Source organism: Bos javanicus, chromosome 5 (genome assembly GCF_032452875.1).
Source record: "Bos javanicus breed banteng chromosome 5, ARS-OSU_banteng_1.0, whole genome shotgun sequence".
Classification (NCBI taxonomy): Eukaryota; Metazoa; Chordata; class Mammalia; order Artiodactyla; family Bovidae; genus Bos; species Bos javanicus.
Window position 1 is genome coordinate 66,734,168 of NC_083872.1, and position 20,660 is coordinate 66,754,827.

The following is a 20,660-nucleotide window of genomic DNA, read 5'->3' on the forward strand; positions in this document are numbered from 1 at the left end:
GGCCCCAGCAGCTTTTCACCATAAGCGGAAACATAGCCACCAGGCAATGCTCCACTTGGAGACAAATGGACTCCTGATAGCTCGAGGACTAAATTAGATCTGATAAAATACTGTCTTTTTTTTTTTTTTTTGACTCCTCAATCTATTTTCACCCCTCATTTGAAGGTCAAGGGAATGTGCCGTCTAATTTGGAGACTATAATTATTACCATATGTTGGCAAACACAGATAAAGGATACATTTTCTTTCTCTTAAACTCATTTTGGTGCCCTTAAATTCTATTGATATTTTAAATTTCATTTTCTCAGAATCTACATGCTGCTTGTCAGTATTATGTTATTCTATCTGTGGATCTAGTTTTTATTCATTATTTCCAATTTGAGTAAGGCTGTAATAATAAATTGGGTAGATTTTCAGAAGAAGGGTCTTGGGTTATTTCTCCTAATCTCCTATTTATTGCAGGCTTTGGGATCTAGGGATACAAAATTGCTGAGGGTTAGCCTTAAAAGAAGCTTCCTATCATCTTCTTGTACAAAGTTAGTCTACTAGTGCTAGAGGAGAGCAAAGAAAAGGATTTTCGAAAATGAGAAATGTTACTGGCAAGAAAATAAGCTAATGTCAAAATATACATCCTAATGCCATATCAAGTCAGTTTCATATCTGGAATTTGATCAGTGGTTCCCCACACGTAGTCTAGTTTCTATATTCTGAGAACTCTTTCAGGGAGACCAGTTGGCTCCTAGATAGGGGATTGGGTTCATTAACGAAGTTTGATCAAAAACAGCTCCTTACAGACTTGAGCTTCAAGAGTCAGAGAGACCATTGCTTTCCCTTCTACATGATCAATTGTATATTTCTCAAGCAAATAACTGGAATACTGCCTTTTTAAAAAAAAAAAAAAAAAACCATTTTCTATTTTGTTTGTTTGTAGAGTTGGTAATAAATTTCTGGAAGTTTGAGAGCAAGATACCAAGTTATAGTCCCATGGAGATTTTATGATGTCCTTTCTTTAATACCTTCCCAGGACAAGAGACTGCAGTGTACCCGGAATTTCTCAATACGTGTAGGAAAACAGAGGGCACCAATGAGTCTGACTCCAGATGGAAACCAACATGTCACACAATTCAAGTTGCCTCTCTTGGTTGGCTGGGTTAAGAGGGAAGATTAAGAGCTCAAACTGAACCGAACAGTGAGACTTTCTTGACAGAAGAAATCTAAAACCAGGGACTATATCAGTGGCAATGCATGCTGTCAAGAGAAATAAGAAAATAAGAAAAGGGGGAAAGGAGAAGATGGGAGCTTGAGTAGAAAGACAGTCCTACAGTTGGTAAGGAAAGAAAACTTGGTACTGTAGAGTCTCCTCCAGACAAATCCAAGGCACAAGGATCTCACCAAGCCTCATTCTCCCTTAGCACTAGCATCCTGTATCTTTCTGGCAAAACTCTAAGCACCTAAGGCAGAAGCCCTGACAGTCTGGTTCCACACTATATTCCTAGAACCTGCTCCAGAGTCTTGTGTGTAATAGTTGCTCAGGAACTATCTCTGCATTGAGCACATTTTATTTTAGCACTCAAATCTGCAGAAATATAATGCTCAATATGCATAATGCTCTTGCCAATTAGAAAATTGTAGATCATTCTACGTGCTTGTTTGTTTGACATCCTTCCAGAAGGCAGAGTGCTGTGCTTGTTGTTGTTCAGTCACTCAGTTGTGTCCGACTCTTTGTGACCCCATGGACTGCAGCATGCCAGGCTTCCCTGTCTTTCAGTATCTGTTGTCACTGACTATCTGAGTTTCAAGGTAATTAAGGACACACATTAAAAGTATAATTTTAAAAGACAATAAGACCTTCTCTTCCTATTGGCTATGGGAGAACAACATCTTGCAGGCCAGAGAAGAGTTGGGTGAAGGAGGAAGAGCATAGGCTAGAATCTGCCAGAGCAGTTTGGCCCTCAGGTATATCTAAGCAGCAAAGCAATTTAAGGACATGGGCCCTAAAAAAGAAAACAGCACCTGCCTTGCTGAACAGTCTAGTTTGGAAATTGCTAGGTTAGCAACACGTTGCACCCTGTGAAAACTTGTGACTTCAATGTGAAAAAAAAAGAGGTTTTAATTAAATTGGATGTTTTTGAGTCTCCTGTAGGGAGGTGGGATTGGGGGGTGGAGAAGCTGAGAACTTTATTAGGATAGAGGGAGCCTTCTCAGAAACCCTGGAACCCCACAGCCCTTGGTGAGAGACTTCATCCATGGGTGGCTGCGTTTTTGTCTTTAGAAGTTCTGTTACCATTAGCCTTCTTTTGCAGCCAAGCAGGACTGAACCTGGAATTGTGTTCTTGGTCTGTGGCCTAAGATAGTCCACATCGTGCTTTTCCAAATGTTTTTTTAATGAGTTGTAGGTTTTCAGGAGTGAGAGAGTTCCCTGTGAGGCCTAAGATGTCTTAGGATTTTTAAAAAAATTGTTTTGAATTTGGAAAGATGATCTTAAGGAGGTGTGGTGGGATTAGGGGACATTTGGGGCCTCAGCCAGTGGACTCTGATACTCAGTTCAATTCAGGCAATGTAAATTGAGCACTCGATACATGCAAAGCACTGTTTCAGGTTCTGAGGATTCTAAGGGGAATAAGATGTCAAATCTGGCCTGAAGAAGTTCACAAATGAGAACATCCTGAATTCTAATGTAGAAAAGATTGGAAAAAATCATTGTAGGTAAAAGAGAGAAGCCAGGAATAGGGAAAGATAAATTCTTGCTGACAAAGTTAGAAGAGGTCTCACTAAGGAAGGAATATATGAACTTGGCCTTAGAGGTTAGCCAGTATCTCCACAGCTAGGGAAGAAGGAATGAGGGGGAAAAGCAAAGAATAAAGGCATGCTGTAGGTAGGCAGCTGAAAAGGCAGCCATGGACCATGGGTCCTGGAATTAGCTGCCTGAAAAAACTTCAGTTTTGTCTTACTCAAAAGCTATGTGGGACCTTCCCTAGTGGTCCAGTGGTTAAGACTTCACCTTCTAATTCAGGGGCTGGGGGTTCGATTCCTGGTAAGGGATTAGGATCTCACATACCTTGCAGCCAAAAAAATCCCTCCAAAAAACAAAAAATAAAACAGAAGCAATATTGTAAAAAATTCAATAAAAACTTTAAAAATGGTCCACATAAAAAAAAATCTTAAAAAAAAAAAAAGCTATGTGCCCTTAAATACGTTATATACCTCTGGGTGCCTCAGTGGCCTCACTTGTAAAGTGAGGAGAATGATAAAATTCACTTCACAGGTTTCTGTGAGGATGAAAAGAGTTAATACATATCAGTGCTTAGAATAGAATGGTGCACACAGTAAGAGCTCAGAAAGTGCTATTATTATTCTTTAATACAAATGCTGCTCTAAGCTATCTTTTGGGGCTTATCCTGAGTGACTGTCCCTAGCACATGACCCCCAACTGGATAGTGTCTGCTCCTGCAAGAATCCTCTACATTCTGTTTATATGCTTTTCCACTGACTTGGTTTCTCTACCCAGTGTTTCCCCATCTATCAAAACCCTATCTATTCAAGGTCTACGTGAAATACCAGATATGACTTCCAGACAAAAGGGAGTAAACTCATTACACTTTACAGGCACTGTGGCCAATTTTTGGAAGCTCCCTTTCTGAAACTTGTCATTAACCGAGGCTATTACTGACCCTCTAGAGTGACTCCTGAGGTCTGGGAAATGTCAAGGTTTTCCCTCCTGTCTCCCTAGAGGGGAGTGCATGTACTCGGGGAAGGGCCAGTTTGTTCTTCTGCTAGTCCTAGATTTCCCTGAAAGGGGACAGCCACGCAGAAGCAAGTTAAAGCTGGCCACCTGCACGTGCCAGCGTTTCATTAACCCAATCTGAAGGCCACTGCCACCTTTGTAAATAAGCCAGGACTTAGAGCTCTTCATGATGCTCCTGAGAACATTCTAGGCCAGCCTATTTTAGAATGGGAAAGAGTCTTGCCTTCTCAATTTTGAAATTTGTTCCATAGTTGAAGCTGAGAAATCACCCAACTGGTTAAAACATTTCCCATCAAGGGGTCAACCGAGTCAGAGGTCAACATTAGCCATTGAGTTGGGCTGTTGGACAGAACCCCAAATATTCGATGGGGAATGCCAGGATACGTGGGAAGAAGCCTTTCCTATTTTCTGTTTACCTAGCAGTCTGGGAACAAATTGATGTTCAGTCTCATGTTTCCACATCCCACTGTGTCAGAGAATCCAGCACAATGCAGTGCTCAGCAGAGAGGTTCAGGACTGAGAGCTTCTTTTCTATTCCTTTCTCTCCAGCCTGGAGAATCCTGCCTGAAGGGGTGGGGGAAGGGAACTAGAGGAAGGGAGAACATGGCCCCAGCCACCCACCGTGTGATTCCTGGGTTTTGATGAAAGAAATGATTGGCTCTGACACTCTTGAGTTGCAAGATCCAAATGTATTTTGACTTTTTAGAAGAACCGAGGACTCAGGTTTCACAGGAATGATCCCACTCAGAACTTCTGACTTAACAACCTAACGCTGCTTGGCTTCTCAGTGGTGAACGCACAGCAAGTGCCGTGAGCAAAGTGACATTGTGATGCCTGGGAGTTGCACAACTGCATGATGTCAGCCTTCTGATGGGATCTGGGCTGTTGAGCAATGCCACTTGGAAGAGAGTGGTCACACACAGAAACCTGTCCAACGGTTCTAAGAATTTTATATCTTTAAAAATATTCAATAGATGTCTTTATGTGTTGGAAGCCAGGCTTTCAAAATCCCTGATTAGTGTTTTTCCAGAAATCTCCCCCTGAATCTTGGGTCAGGCAAAGAATTTCCAGTTGACAAGCTAAGTTCTCTTTAAAATATGCCACAGTGAAACCAGAATTGGGCATTTGAAGTAGAGGAGGAATCTCCCAGACTGGTCCCTGCTTATTACATCTGCCCTTTCCTCCCAGTTATCTCTACCTATATATAGCCTCTTTCTTTCTTTTTATCAGGTATAACTGCTTTACAATGTTGTACTAGTTTTCACTGTACAGCAAAGTGAATCAGCCAGGCTTATTCATAAATCCCCTCTTTCTTGGATTTTCTTCCCATTTAAGTCACCACACAGCACTAAGTAGAGTTCCCTGCAGCCTCTTTCTTAATGCTGAGTCTGGAGTAGCTGGCATCAAGACCTTGCATGAGGCAAGGTGGGTGGACTCAGGTAAGACTTTTTCCATCGCCTCACCCTAGCAGGCGGGAGACATGCAGTCTATTGCATTCCACTGCGCCTGGTACAGGATGGAGGTACCCTGCTGCTCCATCCACAAACCCTCGTCCCAGGATGAACCTGGCAGACAGCTTGGATGGGAAGCTGCCATTTCTCTCCCTGGCCCTGGAAAGAGATGAGTCATAGACATAAGCAGAGGACAAGGAGCTGGCTAAGTAGGCCTGCAGAGCTGGGATCCCTCTGCATGTTCTTCCCTCCAGAATGAGAGAAAATGACCGCATATCTGACCATGTGCTCAGTAACTGCAACCTGTGGTTTGGGACCCTTCATAGACTGATCTTTTACTTTACCCCTTTAGTCATTATGCTCACTGCTAATATGTTAATAGCTGAGGAACTACATGTACACAGTAACTCGGGAAAGAGTCTCCTTTGTGAAAAGGAGAAATTTGGTAATAGAGCGTGGTGACCTTCTTGAGAGGTGTCTGGGGGACGAGTTTTGCCCTTTTTGAATTCCTAACTTTGATAGTCAATTTTTCCATTTTTTAAAAAAGGTGTGTGTGTGTGTGTGTGTGTATGTGTGTATGTGTGTGTGTGTGTGTGTGTGTGTGTGTGTGTTCTAATCAGGATGGTAAGGAGAGATCCTGAGGAGCTGCTAAAGTATGAACAAATGTAGTTCAAAGACTAACAACTAAATTCTAAACTCAAATGAGAAGAGAGTCTTCATTTAGGGAAAATCAGAGAAAATACCACAGGGAGGAAAAGGTATCAAATCTAACTGTTAGCATGTCATAATATTTTGTCAGGAGTTTTTCCCTCATTTCTGTTCAACTACCGACTTTCAGCTAGCATTAATCTTCTAATCAAAAGGGAGCAAATCTATTTATAATTGACATAAATGATAGTCCTATTTATAGTTCTCTTTGGCGTTCTATGTTTCTCTGTGGGAGATTTTCTCTGAAACAAAAGCCTACTTTCTGAAGCAACTGTGTTCCAGGGACAGCCTTGATCATTTCTGTTGCCCGAGAGATATATTTAATTAACCTCTTATCCTTACTCACGGGATGGTGGATTATGAGAAGCACTGACCAATAATACAGCTATTCCTGCTTCTGCCCTTGTAATTCCAGTGCACAGAAAGCACACATGCCCCAAAAAGGAATGGCTGCAGAGGAAGCTCTCAAGGAGGATGCAGGAATTGAATGCCATCCTGGCTAACCCACTTGCAACCTCAGTATGTACTCCAGTCTAGATCAGGTAGGTATTTCGCTCAGCTGTGTCCAGCTCTTTGTGACCCTATGGACTGTAGCCTGCCAGGCTTCTCTGTCCATGGAATTTTCCAAACAAGAATACTGGAGTGGATTGCCATTCCTTCTCCAGGGGATCTTCCTGACCCAGGGATTGAACCTAGGTCTTCCACACTGCAGGCCATCAGGAAAGCCATTCAAACAACACTTCCTTCAAATTATCTCTGGAAGCTTATAGCTGGCCTTGATTCCCTGAGCATTTTGTGATGACTCCATGGGTATTATCTAAACTGATACTCACAAAAAACCCTTTTGGGAGGCAGGGAAGGGCTGACTGTACCCATTTTACAAGCAAGAGAACTGCCCAAAGGTACCCAGGTTATACTCAACAAAGCCAAGTCTCTTCACCTCAAATTCAGAGCTTCTTCTAATACCTAATATCTCTTTGGTAACAGAAGAAATATTCAAGTATACCCAGGCATTCATAGTTGAATTTCTGTTTAATTCAGAAAATCCCTCCTTTGAGGATTTCTTGTGCTGAAAGAAAAGGAATCAGTGATGCCCATGTTCTTTAGGTCAGATCCTATCTGGACTAGGGGATACAGAGGATCAGGTGGGAGGGGGAAGCTCATGACTCCAGGTAGAATTTGCGTGGAACTTGTAATGGAACTGTCATTGGGTTGTCACTGGACATCAGTTGGAAAGAACTCCACAAAAGGAAGTGTTCTTTCATGAGCTTTCCATCAACTCAAAGTCAAAGCACTTTGTTTGCCCTTATTTCTGGCCTCTCTCTGGCAATATAACTCATTCATACGTCTACCTAGTCAAGAACCCAGGCAGATAGAAGGTACATAAAAGTGAAAAATTCCACCTTACTTTTAAATATCAGTGGAAAACCTCATAAGATGGTAGATAGGGAGAGGAAAATGAAAATCCTTGGTCTTCATTTGTAGACATGATTTGAAATCGGCCATGTTCTGGAGGAATAGGAAAAAAAAATGCCATGTTTGTATTTATTATTTATTTTATTGCTTTCAGATTTGTTTGATGATGACTCCTACACATGGGTAAGTGCTACATTCTTAAGCAGGTTGAAGACAACCTTAAGGCTGGTTTGATGTCATACTTTGAGAATTTCATAAGTTAAAATTAGTTGTCCATTAATTATTAGCCCATTAATATTGGTTGTCTCTACTGGCTTCCTTGTTTCAGTTTTCTTGATTTCTAGCACTATCTTGGGTACACAGTTGTCCAGAAGACACTGCTGAATTAAATTACACTTAAGAAGAGTGGCTTTCTTATTTTTTCGTCCACAGTTTACAACTGATCATTTTGATCAAAATGGTTGGATCCATTGCTGAAGTCACTGAGTTTTGACTTCATAATCTTGTAACTTGTTGACAGCCCTTCTGCCAAGGCAAGCAGGACTGAGAACACCTTTCTAGGCATTCAGTAACTTTAGAAATAGACATTTCAGTGTGTAGTATGCAGAGGTCTTTCTATTTCGTTTTTGTTGTTTTTTGTTTTTTTCCTGGGGCATTTGTTCTCTACCTGGCGCTGGCTCAATTCACTCTTTCAGCCAGGCCCCCAGGAATGGATGGACTCCTGTAATTCTGACACAAAATGAGCATACAAAAGGTTTGCTGAAGTTCCTTGTGAGACATGTGATAGTGATTTAATTTGAAGATCACAGCAGCTTCCAATGAAAAGGATCATGTTCTGTTTACCTACATTCCCTCAGTAGTTCCCCTTAGAGACAGCGTTTCTCACTCCCTACTTGAAAATGCCTAAAAGTCCACAGGAGTCTTCCAACTCAGCCATGCCTGCCTGTCAACTGGGTTACTGCCTTCTTATGGGTACACACAACTACTACGGGCTTGACAGGCCAAAGGAAAATGGACAACTTAATTAATTCTGTGCAAACGCAGCCTGTGCCATCTGTGTACAGGGGGGTAGGTGGGACTCAATGGCTTTCACCTTTGAGGCACTTTTAGTTAACTAGACGGCATAAAGCATGAATACTCAATAAAAAAACCCCACACAACATAGGCTAGATTATGTGTTGTTAGAGGAATATTATTGCTATTCAGAGGAAAGGGAGTTAACATCTGGTAGAAAATGTTACAGAGGAGGTGACATTTAAGATAGGAACAGAAGGAAATCTTAGGAAAATAAAACGTGTGGTAGTAAATCATCTAGGTCGGATGTTGGAATATGTGGGGGGCATATGTAAACTCAGATGCCTATCAGAGCCACACAAGTCATATAAAGGAGTGAAGTGGACCAGAATAAGGTAATAGAGAATGGTGAGGATTTTGGTAAAGCTGAAAATATGTGCCAATCTAGAGGAAAGAGTCATCTAGTAAATATTGACAGATAATTCAGTTTCATGAAAACACTGTATTTGCCACACAAAATACTTTTGAAGACTAGATATCACTTACAGACTGCCAGTTTGTGAACACTGCTGTAGGGAAACACTAGATAGACATTAGAAACAAAACATTACAAACAAAAATACATTTGGGAAGTTAGATAGAGGCCTTGTATAAAATGCGTTACCATCAAGCTGTGGAGTTTGGATTCAATTTACTTAGCCACGAATGGTCACTGGAAATTGTTTAGAAGAGGGATAAAGTGATTAGGACTGGGCTTTAGGAAGATTAATCTCATGGGTGGGATGGCTGGTGTCAAGCACTATTGGACACAAAGCCATCACTGAGGAAGCTGTTGCAATAGTTTTGGTGAGTGATGAGGGGGACCTCAACAGTGATGGGAATGGAAGGAGGCACACATGTGTAATCTTCCAGCGAATTGGTAACAGCTGTTCTGGATCTTGGTGCAAAACAAACTACAATGCTACAACTCGCTTTGTCTGAAGAGTTGGGTTTGATGGTCTCCACTGTCCTAAACACTCCGAGTGATTGTGCAACTTGTCCATCGCTCTGGCTGGGAACCTGGCCTTTCCTGCTTTACAAGGTCACTGACCAAAAACTCCACTTGCTCTTGAAGAAATATCTCTTTGATGATCTCTAAATTATTGAATGTCCAGTTTTTCAGATTTAGGTTTTTTTCTTTACCAGGAGGATTTTCTTGTCTTTTCAATGCTACCTGAACTGTACTCTTGCTATGTTTGAGGAGAGCTGCAGAGTTTGTTAAAAATAAGACGTGTATCTTATTCATATGCATTGGCAGTGGCTATCTTAGTGCCTGGGTGACAGTATACAAGCAAGAATTGAGTGTTGAATAAAAAGAAGGATATATGATTGGTATCCAAGGAAATCTTGTATATCCGGAACATGAGTGTCAGGGATCGATGTATGCTGAGGCCATATGGGTACATAGATGAATAAATCAAGCCTGTAAGGCAGTGGTCCCCAACCTTTTTGGCACCAGGAACTGGTTTCCTGGAAGACCATTTTTCCATGGACCAGGGGATGGAGATGGTTTCGAGATGATTCAAGTGTGTCACCTTTATTGTGCACTTTATTTCTATTATTATTACATCGGCTCCACCCTGTATCATCAGGCAGTAGATTCCAGAGGTTGGGGATCCCTGCCCTAAGGAATTGTGATCAGCTGGAGGGGCACATACTCCACTTAGAAGGCTCTAGCCTATAGTTGCCACTCAGGAACACCAGACAGCAAAGTTAGATCACCCAGTTTTTCAAGGGAAGCTGTTCATCTTCATCTCTATTTAAAATCTCTTGATTTTTAAAATTTCAAAATTTGAAAAACGTATCAAGTAGATCAAAGAGAACGTGTTTGTTGACTAGGTTCAGGTGGGGTGGGGGTAGGGTCTGGGACCATTTGGTGACATCTGTTCTAGAGTATTAACTCTATGAGGGTAGAGGCAGTGCTTACTCATTCCTTTCATCATTTCATGTTTTGCTAACTAGAAAGCACTCAGTGAGTCAAGTGGACTGGAATAAAATAGGGGAGAATTATTCCTGTCTGAATCAAGCTTGGGGTTGTCTGATTGATATAATTTTTTAAGTTGCTTACTAGGACTTTATTTAAGATCCTTTTACAATGCTGATTTCCTGTGCAATTTAATCTGGAGTTGTCATGATATTAAGTATCTCATAATAAGTTCAATGAAATTCTGCAGGGACCCAGTTATGGTGCCATGATAGTGAGAGATGAGAATGAGAAAATGCATAAAGGTCCAAGTCCAGAAAGAATCCACTGTGATACCAATTTGATAGCACAACGAATATGATAGAAAAACTATTACAGTGCAAGTCTTTGCAGAACCACATTGAGGGATGTGATTATAAATGGATGCCAGTACATATTTTTTACTTGATATATAATGAGTCCTTATTTGCTATTATGAAACTTCTTTGAAGGCATGGCTATATCCTCCCCTGGGTATTGCTTAGGACAGAGCACATGACTAGCCAATGATGCTATAATGGAATTGATTAGTTAGTGCTATAATTTTACATCCATACATTTTACTAAAGTACTGAACAACAGCAATGAAAGAAGAATGCTAATAAGGCAATATACATGATTCACATCCAGTTAGATCCCTTAAAGATTTTTACACATTTCCATGAAATAACAATACATGTCAGTTCTGGAAAGGTCTTAGAAATTATCTTGTCAACATTCTTTCAATGGGTAGAGTGCCAAAGAGTCAGCAATATTGTTGTGTTAAAATGCTGTGGGTTTAAGTCTAAATGAATTCAATATATATGTGTGAGCTAAGTCAAATACCACCTTATCCTAGAGTTGAATACAGTGAAGACGTGGCAGGTACTTAAATTTTAAGAAAAATGTTTGTGAAAAAATATGAACATTCTATCCATGGCTTATTCCCCTCCCCCACTCCTGGAAAATTGTGAAAAGAGATCCCAATAATCCCATTTCAGAAGCAGACTGTCTTGGTTCATCCTAATATCATTGTTCCAGTGGAGACAGGTTTGAAGACTCGTGGGACTAATCACCAAATTTATCAAGCTATTTCCTGGAAGAGCTCTGAGTAAATCCAATATTCCTTGACTCTTCGGTGCAAATACTCCCTTTCTTTTAGTGTCATTCAAGGAAGAGAAGTTACAAACTGGCTTTCTCTCACTTCTACCTACCCAGCTGAGGCATCGTGTCTTTCTGAGGAAGCCATGTCTTTCAAATAACCAGACCTTCACTAACGGGCTCATCCTGGGGAAACAGCCCAGCTCCAGAACGGGTCTAGTGAAGGCTATCAACTGGGGAACCAGCTGTCCCTTTGAAAAGCAGATTTAAAGTTTACCCCTCACCTCTCAGTAAGTGACAGAAACCCACTTTTTCTTAGTTTAAAACTATTTCTCTTACATCCCAATGGGAGTCCTAATGGAACTAATCAACTTGAAGTTAGAAGAAATAATGCTAGAACCTGGCTGAGGGTGACAAAGGCAGCAATACGATATGAGTAAAACACACATTTCTCCCCTCCATGCAATTAGAAATATTTTTTTAAAGGACTCTTGCTTGGCTGTTCTTAAAAATGTAACTATTGAAAAAGAAACTGGCAAGATCTTAAGGCCTGGACCTCAGTTCCTGGCCCCAGTGATGGGTTTGGAAACTGCAGCCACAGCAATTAGGAGTTCCAATTTCCAGTTCACAGAAGGTCAGGCCGTGGGGTTATGCGTGGAGCAGTTCTATATTTCCTCTGAGGAAAGGCTCCACCAACTTCAGAGGATTAGGACTTGATACTGTCGAATCAGCATATACATTGCTAACCATCACAAGCAAGTTTGGCCCCAACACCATTCTTCAACTCCTTAGTGAAAGTCCAGATCTGAATATTTTGTGTTCTCTCTCTTAGACGAGAGAGAGAGCTATCAGTCAGCAGGTATTTGCTATTTCCTGTGATTCAGTAGACCAGGGCTCCTCAAACCCTTATGTGCATAAAATCTCTTGGGTATTTGCTAAAATGCAGGTTTTCTTTCAATTAGTTGAGGGTAGGGCCCCTGGTTCTGAATTTCTAACTAGCTCTCAGTTGGCTTTGAGTAGCAAGACTCTAGATCCAGCTACACTAACCTGTAGTTTTACTATGTGACACTGTAACATTTGTTACTTAAACCCAATTTTCCCATCATTAATAAGAGATTATTTCTTGTCACAAAACACTTTCCCTGGCCTTCAGTGAAGTCTGGCTTATTCTAAGAAATAGACTGTTTTGTTCATTATGTTAGCTATTTTTGCAGGGCAGCATTGAAATCATTTTTATTGATTGAAACCAATTACCCATGGAATGACTTTAAGACACTAAGTGATCAGTGCCTACTTCAGAACCAGCCAGAAATAAGTCCTTCTGTATCTTTAGCCATTTTTGATGGTGGTTCAGAGCAACATTACTGAATCCTTGTCTGATTTCTCTGGTAAGGGAGATCTCCATAATTGCATGCAAAGTACTGGTAATCTGCAGAAATGCCAGCCAGATTTGTGGCACTAATATTACAAGTCTTATGATTCATATGTTTCAGGGCTCTCAGGATGTCTGTCTTAAAGTAACCCTGAAATAATGCCTACAGAGGGAGTAGGTCATTGATCTTCTCAAAATCTATCCCCAAATATCTGTTCTATAGTGAGAAGCAAGACTCAGAGAAGGACACTTTGGACGGCCAAAAGCATCTCTATACCAAATGGAGACAGTGGAATTATTAGGTGAATGAAATTAGCTGGCAGTGGCATCTATGCCTAAAACATAACCATCCCTTTAATAGAGAACATTTGCTGTGCTTGACGAACTCAGAGTGAAATGGTTGGATCCATAGGAAGGAACATGCTGAAAATGGTTTCAATATGATCCTGCTTTTTCACTCAATAGCCATTGATTGAGGGTGTCCAGCCAAAAACAATGAGAAAATGAGCCAACAATAGTCTTACCCTTTGACCATATTAGATATAGTTGCAGCTGAAATTTGTTACATGTTTCAGGAATAACAAAGCATCCATATGGAACAAATATTTGGCAGTATGGCAGCTGATGAAACCAGGAAAAATTAGACAAATTATCAATTGCTCACTCCCAAATTACCCAAAAAAAGAAATTAGATCCATTTCAGTAGCTTTGCTTTCAAATTTCTTCATTCCATGAGTCACCACTACCTTCTGCCAAACTAAATATGTCTATGAACGGCTGGAAACTTTAATGGAAAGAAACATAAAACTCAAAATACGTAGGAAAATTTAAGCTTCTTCATGGAAGGCCTTCATGGAAGACTAGCAAGTCAGGAATGTTTAGAGACAGAAATAATGCATCAAGAATACCTTTTGTTTTGGGTAGCTTCTGAGTTAACAAGCAACACAAAATGCATCAACCAATCAACTTGCTAATGTGACTTTAAAATGGCCTCTAAAACGGAAATTCATTCTTTCCCTTTTTGTTTGTTTTAAGCCTGCAAACCATCAAACTACTAGAGTCTATGAAGATCCATAGTCCTACAGTCAGATTGATCAGATTTGGGATAAAAAGACTTGATAATATTATCCAAATGGGTGATAGAAATTGGGGAAAAGTTCTTGTGAGTGGTTAAGGGCTTAACTTTTCAAAGACTCTTCCGATGCGTGACACCAGAAGAATATGACATAGCTGTTCACTTTGAGTTTATGAACTGTGGTTACTAGTGCTACCTTCATATGGGTTTACCAAGGTTAAGTTTAAAACATCCAGCTATGCAAAGAGCCCTAAACAGAAGGGTGAGGTGACTGAATTACAGTCCTGGCTTTCCCATCAGCATGCTTTGTGACCTCATGCACATCATGTTTTTTCTGGATTTTTGTTTCCCTCATCCGGGAAGTGAGAACACTGAACCAGATTGCTCTATATGGTTCTTCCTAGCTCTCCAGTTCTTCAGTTATACTTTGGTAAGGAGAAAGCACTTGTGTTCTCTGAAGGCTGGTGCTCTTGTTGTTATACCTACCTTAGGATTTATTTGCCAGGAATATACCATTTGTTACATATCTTCCCTTGCCTGCCACTTCTCCTTTTAGTATGCTTACCTCAGTTGAAGTAAGAAAGAGGAATTGAATGGAGGTTCTGTTCTCAAAACCATTCTCATAGGTGAAATCTATTTGTGTGGAATCCTATGATAGCTCTTAAAAATTCCCTGTTGACTAGAATTAGCTTACTGTTGATCTAGAAGTTTCCACTGGGGCCACAGTTAAGGAATCCCAAGGGGTGACACCTCAGGTAGATTTTCCCTTCTATACCTTCAGTCTCAGATCCACAATGGCGGCAGTAGCAAATGCAAAGTCATGGGGTATACCCTGGGGACTGGTAGAAGGAGATAGCTTTTGGAATGCCTTTTTAAACATCAAGTCAAGGAGTTTCATTAAGTGCCCTGCATGCTGCAAAGGACAGAAAAAAACTTTTAAAACTTAGTCTCTGGGTTTTTGGTTTTTTTTTTTTGAAAGAACTCAAAAGAAAGGATAATTCATGGCAGCAGTAACCAGTATTTGACTGTGGGTTTCTACATCAAATGTTGTGTCTCTAGGAGTGGCTGTATGTAAAGCCTCTGGGCTAGAAGAACCACATGTTCACAGGTCCATATGGTGATCAGACTCAGAACTTTTATTTCACCAAAGCCATGCTCAAACAAAAAATTCAATTCTTCTAAGTCAGACTGTGATAAGGAAGCAGTTGAGGTGGACAAAGATACTGCGAGTACAAAGATACTTTTCTGATTACTGAGTATATTCCCTCTGCTGAGCATTGCTTCTTTGAGGGTAAGCAAAAATCACCAGTAGCTGACTTGGGAGAATGGAAATCTTTTTGCTTACATGTGGTACCTCAGTGACTACCTAACCACTATCTGGAAACTAACTCTTTGAGCAAGCTCAGTGTGGTAAAGTGATAGGTCCCATTTTTTTTTGTTTGTTTTGTTTTGTTTGTTTTTTTAAATACTTTCTCCAATAAGGATATAAACAGTAATACTGAGTAAGCATTCTGAAGATCCATTAATAGACTTTTGGGTGGTCTAAATTCAAAGTGATAGGTAATAGAAGATACCAGCATGCTTTTATTTTTAATTAATTAGGTTGAGAAGATACACTACCAAATGAACTTTTCTCCACTGTAATTATTGCAGAACCATTGAACTAATGGTTCAAAGTCACTAAAGGCTGAAGTCAAACCACTATTCAATTCGGTCCACTAACAGTGACATATTTGGATTCTCGTTCAGTTTCCAAAGCCCCTCTATAGAGGAGCCCTGAAAGAACTCTGTGGTATAGCATTTTTATTCTTATTTTAAAAGTGAGGAATATAAGACCCAAGGAAATTAAATGGCTTCTCCAAGAGCGTACAGCTGTTAAGTAAGGGGGCTGGGTGAGCCCCAAATGTGGAACCTCTGATTTCCAAAGCAATACTTTATTGATCTGTTTCTGCTTTCTGGTGGTTCTGTTTATAGATAATAAAATGACTATAATGATACTCAAATAGGAAAGATACAGGCAGGGAAAAGGAACCAGGCTTTTAAACTCTGAATTGAAAGCCTATGACCAAGAAGGGAACAGCCACAAATACTGAAGTCAAAGAAAAACCACTTTTTTTTTTCATTTACTCCAAGTTGTCATACTCAAACTTCTAAGCACACAATGTTTCTCATTTCTGCCTTCCCATACTGCTGTTACTAAAATAAATGAGTTCCATAGCTATCAGACGAAAAGGAGGGCTTGCAAACACCTTTTTTTATTGGTAGCCTATAGGAAGAGAGCTTTATTTTCAGAGAGAAGCTTTCAAAACTCCAGTAATTCTTCTTGTTGCTCTACTCTGGGCAATGAACCACAGACCCCATTAGCCAGTGACTGATAATTAGTTTGTGTGTCTCTTGCACTCATGGCTTTCCCATCTCTCTGGCTGCTTTTCTTCTGGAGCCAGCTCTAGTCCAGTAGTCTTCAACAAGGTGTAATTTTGCACCACCCGCCTCCCCAGGGGATTTTGGTAACACCTGCACAGATTTTTGATTATCACAATTTGGAGGATGGGACTTCTGGCATCTAGAAGGTAGAAGTCAATCAAACATGGTGCTAAATATTTTACAATGCACAGGACAGTCCCTCTCCACCAGCAAAAAATTATCTGGCCTAAAATGTCAATAGTGCTGAGGTTGAGAAATCCTGTTGCCCATGGCACTGCTGGGGGAAGTGAGTAGGGAGTGGGAGAATAAAGTAGCATGTTAAGACATGCCACTTGGTCTTACAAAAGGGCTGGGGCTGGAGGCAGGAAGGAAGGAGGAGTGAGGAGGCTGAAATATATATAGTGTCCCAAGTCAGCTGAATCCAGAATTCCCACCCTTCATGCTCCTTTCCCTAGTTTCACAGATTATCAAGAGTAGGTTGCATGTAGGTTGGCTCAGCACAGACTTTCTTCATCACTTGCCTCTGATGAAAGACCCATTTCATCAGGGTAAATGGCACAGAGGTAGGACCATCTTCTTAGAAACACTCACAGAATTGACTCTATGACTAACCCATTCTGAAAGCTTAAAAGACCCTTCCAACAGCCTTTCTAGTACCTCAGCTAGACCACAGGTGAAAGAAGAAAAATCTGAAGAGATTCGTAGAGGATTTGCTTGGAAATGTGAAAAAAAAAAATCAGGTGTAAATTTCTTTTGGCTTAGGGCCGTCAGAGAAATCTCCAGAAAAGAAGCTGATCCAATGACTCGTCAGGCTGTTTCAGATTTTCCAGGAGCACAGCTTTGCTAAGTCATTCCAAAGCAGATCTACCCAAGTTGACATTGGAGAGAGTGACCAAAGAGTCAGAATAATATAATATATAATAATACTCTAAATCATGACCTGAAGTGGATTTGGAATGCCCCAGGCACATTGAAAGGCCAAGTGTATGGTATAGGAAAAAGGCAGGGGATACCTTTGGTTTGTACACATTTCCACAGCAAGGGAGTAACAGTCTCTCACTCTCTGAACTCTCTAACTTCAATCTCAGGAAATTTATTGGAATGAGAGCATCACCAAGATCTATGTTCATTTGGGTGAGACTGATTGAAGGCATTGAAATTTATCAGGTAACTTAGACATAAGCATGGTCCATCACAGATAAAGGTGGAACACAGCATGAAATCAGGAAACAGAATCAAGAGTATCTCCTCCTTCTTACTTCTGCACTAATTAGCAGGGGCATGACCTTGGACTTGTCCCTTCTCTCTGAGTTTAACTTCTCGTGTTTGACTAGATTATTTTTCAAGGCCTTCCAAGCTTACAGCAATCTTCAATTTTACTTTCTGTGAACAATTTGGTAGTTTTATTACAGAGATATATACTTAATCAAGAATCAGGTTCTTGGGTATCTTCCCGGGGACTTCAGCATGCCCATTCTCTCTCTCTCTTTTTTTTGGCATGGAAACCCTTATCCCTGCACAACGCCCGAGCATTTAATGCAAAAAAGATTTTCATTTAAAAGACTGTGTGGTCTCTGCTGATTGCACAACTTCTCTTTGTGTCCATGCTGCTGCTGATCAAATATTGCAAAGCCATTAATTACCTTTGGACAAATGCAGAGGGCCATGTGCAAAAGTTCTGGCCAATTGCATAAAGTAATATGCCAGATGTAAAGTAAGTGAAGGGTTTTTCGTGGCATTTAAGGTTCAGTGAAAAAGTAAGAGGGGCAGCTATGCCAAGAATGAAAGGCCAGAGCTTGCCAAGTGCTTCTTTAAGGGGCTTTAGCCAATGTGAGACTAAACAATGCATTAAATAAGCATACAACTTACTGCACTTAAAGAATCACACGTCAAATAACAGCTCTTTGCTATGTTTTAAACATGATCTCACATATAGATAAAGACAAGTGAAATGTTCTGTTGTCATCTCCTTAGTCTAACAGCTAATAAGGCCTGGGGACTTGAACTTTCCAGGCAACCAAAAGTAATTCTTTGTGATGTAAGAGCTTGCTGATGTTCCATGGAGAGGTGTAGGATGGAGCTCTGCCAGGGCAGCAGCTCAGTACAGGAATGATTTTTTGCCACCATGGTTGTCAAAGACTCTGGCTGCATAAAAGGGCAAAGGTTTCATAGCCCATTATGAAGAACAATGAGCAATCTCCTTGGGAAAAATTGCCTGCCTGTTTGCAGAGTGTCTGATTCTTTGGTGTAGGCTCTGAAATCAGAAGAAAGTCAGCTAGAGGCTTGAGGTTGGCTCTTTACAGAGGCCCTGAGAAATACTGGCATGGTCCATGATGTCTGGACTAAGTATACAGAGACCCAGCTGTTTGGAAAACACCAACACTCTTCTGGATCCAAAATGGAGCTATGAGCCTACCAGCCAGGAACATCTGAGACCTTCCAATACTGATGGTCTTCAAGTAACTGGTTGAGAGGCACCTGCACTGGTGCAAGCCTCCCATCCAAACCTTCCCCAGCTCCTTTCATGGTCAAGTTGGGGAAGACACTTCTGCCTGGCTCACTCTTGGGCTTATGTTGCCTTATGACCACTTCTCCTTTACCACCTCTCTTATAAAACCCAGAGGGAGATGGCTGGTCCAACAAACAGTTCTTCTTCAGTAGGTCTTTGAGGAAAAACAGCAGAACTCATAGCCACTAGGAAAGAAGCACTGGAGGTCTGGTGGCCAAGAAAGAAGAAAAGTTGAAGTTGGCCAGAGGAAGGAGTCCCCTGGATCATAAGACATATCCATGTGCTCAATGGGGAGCTGCAGCGTGCCATCTGAGTGGAGTCCAGTCTGTGAAGGCAAGGGACTCAAATGGCAGCAGCCTCTAATCAAAGAAACTTTTCTTGTGCAGCCTGAAGAAATTCTATAAGTATTTCCTAAGTTTTTCTAGAAGGTAAACTGTAGGGTCATTCCATGGATGTCTCCTTTGAGTCTCCTTTCAAAGAAGTTCAAAATCAACTGCGCCCCCAGGGGTTTCTGTTCCTGCTCTCCCAGAAGATGCCAAGGCTTTTTGGAAGCGTATCTCTACACTGCAACACTTTGGACCTTTAAACAATGTGAATGGGCAGATGTACGTGCTTCTTGGACGCAGGAGACCTTGACTTTGGTTCTGGATCTACCCAGTAAGGTAAACCACAAACTCTCTATGTCTCACATTTCTCACTTGTCCAGTGAAGCAATGATTTTTACCATCTAAGACTGGGGTAAAGACAAAGTGAGAGAGCTGCTACAATTGGATTTTGAAAAAATGCAAATACTAGTCAAGCATAAGACATCCTTTGTGCTACTGATACTACTGTAAGTGTTACTATTAACAACAGGTTTTATCGGCTGCCCCTATAGAGAGAAATAGGTTTCTCTGGTGGCTCAGATGGTAAAGAATCTGCCTGCAGTGCAGGAGACCCAGGTTTGATCCCTGGGTTGGGAAGATCCCCGGAGGAGGAAATGACAATGCATCCCAGTATTCTTGTCTGGAGAATCCCATGGACAGAGGAATCTGGCAGGCTACAGTCTATAGGATTTCACAGAGTTGGACATGACTGAAGCAACTTAGCACACATCAAGAGAAATGAATGTGTAATGAATTGGGCTGCCCAGACATTTGCAGTAGACTCTGTAACTGATCCCAGAAGAGAATAAATAAGTATAATTGCTAATGTGTTTATGATGCCTACCATGTGCCAGGCAGTATTCTAATTTAATATGTTCTAATAGATTAACCAGTTCTGTGAGGTAGTCCTTGTTTTGGAGATGAGGAAATTGAAGAACAAAGAGGTTAAGTGACTTGCTCAATGCCACCCACCAAGTAAGTTACAGAGCTAGAATTCACATCCTGGATTCTTGACAGTAGAGACCACACTTGGCCTTGACTCCTTCCCTCTCTTGCTTCTTGTAACTGTTCATCAGGGAGAAGATGGTCTTGAGGTGCTTGACCATATCAGAAAAATGCAAATTATTGCATTTGCAATATTGCAATATTTTCTAAATTTGCACAGAAATCATCACTTTCTTAGAAGTCCCTTGGTTGCCCAGACTAGTCCTCTTGAGCATATTTAAAGAGTAGTAGCCACTAGTGAAGGTCAATATGAAAACTCACTGTTTCTCTTTAAGAATATTTGTGGCCTGTTAGCTTAGTGGTGCTAATGAGACCAGTGAAGGTGAAAGTGAAGTCGCCCAGTCATGTCCGCCTCTTTGTGACCCAGTGGACTGTAGCCCACCAAGCTCCTCCGACCATGGGATTCTCCAGGCAAGAATACTGGAGTGGGTTGCCATTTCCTTCTCCAGGGGATCTTCCCGTCCCAACCTGGGGATCAAACCCAGGTCTCCCGCA

At 41.0% G+C, this 20,660-nt stretch overlaps 1 protein-coding gene and 1 long non-coding RNA gene across 10 annotated transcripts in view; one reads left to right on the forward strand and one right to left on the reverse strand.

Moving 5' to 3' along the window:
* LOC133247812 (uncharacterized) overlaps positions 1–7,502 on the forward strand; it is a 67,048-nt gene extending 59,546 nt beyond the window's left edge. Inside the window, exons 6-7 of the long non-coding RNA XR_009736510.1 lie at positions 6,319–6,445; positions 7,474–7,502. This is a non-coding gene — a long non-coding RNA (uncharacterized LOC133247812). The remainder of the gene's footprint in view (positions 1–6,318; positions 6,446–7,473) is intronic.
* Positions 1–20,660, reverse strand: part of IGF1 (insulin like growth factor 1) — an 80,954-nt gene that overhangs the window by 50,267 nt on the left and 10,027 nt on the right. The gene's annotated exons all lie outside the window — the stretch shown is intronic.